At 34.1% G+C, this 4,202-nt stretch overlaps 1 long non-coding RNA gene across 1 annotated transcript; it reads left to right on the top strand.

Annotated features, from left to right (window-relative positions):
- On the top strand, nt 258-1,222 carry LOC107609870. Its single transcript, XR_002351339.1, has 3 exons — nt 258-367; nt 994-1,060; nt 1,188-1,222. It is a non-coding gene; the product is annotated as an uncharacterized LOC107609870 (long non-coding RNA).

Genomic DNA, 4,202 nt, shown 5'->3' on the forward strand with positions numbered 1-4,202 from the left:
ACTATTAAAATTCAAAACTTTTCTTGCTTTTGTTCCCCTTCAAAAACAAAGATTCAACTAATTTACTTATCTCCTTCTACAATCTTTCTCTTTTCTTAATTTGTAATTTAGTTATCTCCTTGTTCACAAGATGGACATGAAATTTTATACTTATACTTTTTCAAGTTGAATATGAATTTAAAATACATGTTCTTTATTGTAATGTGTTTTTTTCTTATGTCATTTTTGTTAGTTTTTGTGTTCCTGTAATTTCATTTGGCATCCTCATGTTTACCTTTTGCCATTCAACCATATTTTTCATCAAATGCAGCCATCACATACAAGGGTATCCATCAATTCGTATCTTCCGTAAAGGAAGTGATATCAGGTAATAATACAAATAACTTTTTTTTTATTCAGTTTTTGAGCAATAATAAGTAGCTCATCTCTATATCCCTTTAGATATTATGTACCTTTTATGGTGCTTGTTTATTTTCTAGATATTGCATTTCCCATGGATATGATATTACTGTTTTGGTGCCTCTAAAAGATTATCGGAGTGGTCCTTAAACTCTGTTTATAATGGGAGAAATGATGAAAGGCTGAGAGTAATAACAGAAACAGTAAGAAAATGTAAGGTTGCAAGTGTTAGTGTAGATCGGTTTAACATTGAAAGAAGGGTCTTATGGGATGTGTGTCCTGACACATGTAATGGTAAGGAAAACTTAGATGTTGAGGGAATTTTCATCCATCAACTTTCCAATTTTACATGTAGACAATGTCTATTCTATTTCAATATGTTGTTATCCCTCATTCCCTCGCACTTAAACCTATGTCAATTCATTTCTAACAAAATCTACATGATCAATATGCATATCTTTTTCTTTTTCTTTCTTCTTCCTTTTTTTTATGTGCATCCTACCTGAATATTGCAACTTTTTGGTCTGTGTCTCTGTGATTAGTTTTAGAGATTTTGGATTGAATATAAGTTTAAAAATATGCTTCCTATTTTAGAGATGACCATGGAGATCATGATTATGAGTCCTATTATGGAGATCGTGATACAGATAGCCTAGTCAAGGTACGTATTATATTTTCTTTATTCTAGTAAATTTGAATTAACTTCCTGTCTGCATGATGATTTGAAATGTAATTAAACATATCCATTGAAAAGTGAAATTTAGCTGATATAAAGTATTTCACTACAGACAATGGAGAAGTTAGTGGCTTCTCTCCCTGCAGGATGCCACATCTCTGTTTTAAAATGAGCTAATTCCTTTGATTCAATGATGCACTTTTGTTAGGTTTCATGTAGCTTACATTTGATATAATTGTTGAACTCGATGAGAATTGCTGCTTGAATTTGGTGCTTTTGTTCTCTGTGCTGTATTTCAAGCCATTGTGCTGTACTTATGTTGATTGTGCTACTTGGTTTTCACTATGCTTGATTATGGTTCATGTTACTTGTTTTTGTTCTTGTTTAGTGATGCTGAGTTCTTAATGCATTTGAACTTTAATTTTGATTCAGTGAGACTTGATTATTTGATCTACACTCTCTACCTATAATTGACTGTTGAATTCATTGTTTGTTTGACTTTGAAAAATGTACTATATACTACTAAGATGCTACCGAATTTCAGAAAAGTTTTATTTGCTGCATTGGGAAGGGGATGTTGTGATGTTGCTAAATGTCATACTAAATATTTCAACTACACATACAACCCTTACAGCTTGACTTGGTCCACTCCCTTCACCTGTTGCAATTTTCCTATAATTTGAGAATTCTTCTGTAGGTTATGTTTAAACAATTTGAGTAGATTAGGGTTTAATTGAACACAGTTAGACAAAAACAATTAGGCCTTATTCCAGTGGATTAGGCAATGCTATAGCATTCTATTAAAATAGAACATAGTTGAATGGCATAAAAGTTTGTGCTGGACATTTTGTCCTTTGGTCAACATAGTTGAATGCAATCCTTAAAGAGAAAGATTTTAAACAGGCCCTTTCCTTCAAGAATGAAATAGTTTTATCTACTTCCAAATCCCTCTCCTTATACAATGCTTATCTGTTGAAAGAACCCCTCAATCTTTCCATGACAACCACTAAATTTATAGACAAGTATCATTGTATTTTCATGCAATTCCAACTAGATCGTAGCTTCCCTCCACATGTTAAGCTCACACCTCATGCTTTATGCCTACACAAAGAAGAAATGGATATCCACAAATGTCTCATTAACCGTGTAGACATTGTTCATAGGATTGCAAGGCTTCTGATGCTTGCTGGTATGGAAAAATTGCCACTTTATGTAATTGAGAAGCTAAAATGGGATCTAGGTCTTCCTCATGATTATGTGAAGACTCTTTTGGCCGATTACCATGATTATTTTGATGTTTGTAGCATCGAAGATCCATTATTCGAAAGGTTGTCTTGATTAGGAAGCATCCATTAATGGGTATGAGATTGAGGATCGCTCAAAAGAGAGGAAGAAGGAGGTCGCCGGCGTTGATGGTGGCTGACGGAGGCGCGGCTGTGCGGCGGAGATGGAGGCAGGGGCCGAGGAAGAAGAATGGAAGGGAAAAAGGACGAAGGAAGAAGAAAAAGGCAGAGAAATTTGAAAGATTGGGGGAGGTTACAAAAACGGCGTCGTTTTTGTCTCCAGGGACTTATATGTCCTGTTACGAAATGCTCCATGCCACCTGGCCTCCGTTACGGCCACCTCAGCGCCACCTCTGCCAGCTCATCTTTTTTCGTCCAGTGCAAACTGTTGAATTCAACGGAAGGACATAAATGTCCACGTTTTTCAGGGGTCAGGGGCTTGAATGTATTTTCCATTCCTTGAGGACGAAAATGTCCGCGAAAAAAAAAGTCAGGGACGAAAATGTCCTTTACTCTTAACATAAAAAAAATATTGCTTATAAATCTTTTCTTAATAATTTAATATTGATATTTTAAATTTAAGCAAGTTATTTTCACGTTAAAACTAGCGGCTCAACTGATCCTATCATGTCTGTTTTGTCACTTTTTATTATTTTAAAGAAATTAATTTTTTTATTTTTATTTTTAAAATTATAAATTTAACCCTGCCTATATTATACTTGCAGTACATAGCCAATTCTAAGTCCGGATAAAGGAGGAGGGTTGTGTTAGGCTTTCGACAACCAACATAAAAACTTAGTCGAATCTTCATGACATGAATCAAAGACATTATTGTGCTAAAGTTAAGTCATTGTCCAGAAGCAACACACTGTATGACTCAAGTACAGTGTCAAATGAGCAAGAGCCGCTGCATCGGTGCTTGGGTGTAATGTTAAATGAGTAACCGCATTTTCGTGAACGGGTGAGGATAAATAAGTTATTTCACAAAAAAACAGGTAAAGGTAAAGGTCGAAACAACAGAAAGTTGAGATTTTGGACATGGAATATAGGTACTCTAACAAGAAAATCTATGGAGGTGATGGATATCATGACAAGGAGGAAGATTAATATCATGTGCCTACAAGAAATAAAATGGGTCGACGCGAAAACTCCGTAGAGATTTTTTTTGCTAGGCTCTTATGTCAACACACCCTCATTCATGTCATCACCTCCTCTATTTCCTATATGCAATGTGTTGCGAATTGGATTGATGATCTTGATAGAGCTCATTGCCTCACATGCGACCTTTAGATCTCTAAGGAAAGAGGATATACTCCCCAGTTCTCGGAGGATACGCGTTGCGAATTGATTGCTTCTATACTTTTAATTGCAAAATTCGGTTAGTATTGCAAGATGAAGTTAGTGTGCCATTTCTACGACTCTAGTTTCAAAAACTTTAACCCCTTAGCGCTTCGGGACGAGAGTGGGGGACACTCTACGCGCAAGCCGACTCTACAAAATCAGAATCGAATAATTTTTTTGAATAAATTAGTGTTTAATAAAAGCAATTATGATGCTGATTTTTTAATAAGGCCATTTTTTAGAAAAATAAATAATTAGTTTATAACTTGTTTAAAAATGATTAAAGATTAATTTATCTTTTATTTTATAAAAGATGAGAGCTCAAGAACTAATTATTATTTTAGAATGATTATAATATTATACAATGTCAAGAACTTAGAGAAAACAAAAATGAATTAGGGACTAATATATGTTGTAAAGCAATTATACATTGTATATTTCACAAAAAACAAACAACTTAATATAGTCGTAATTAATTATATTTTTTATTATTCATATTTATT

Source organism: Arachis ipaensis, chromosome B07, assembly GCF_000816755.2.
Source record: "Arachis ipaensis cultivar K30076 chromosome B07, Araip1.1, whole genome shotgun sequence".
NCBI classification, from domain to species: domain Eukaryota; kingdom Viridiplantae; phylum Streptophyta; class Magnoliopsida; order Fabales; family Fabaceae; genus Arachis; species Arachis ipaensis.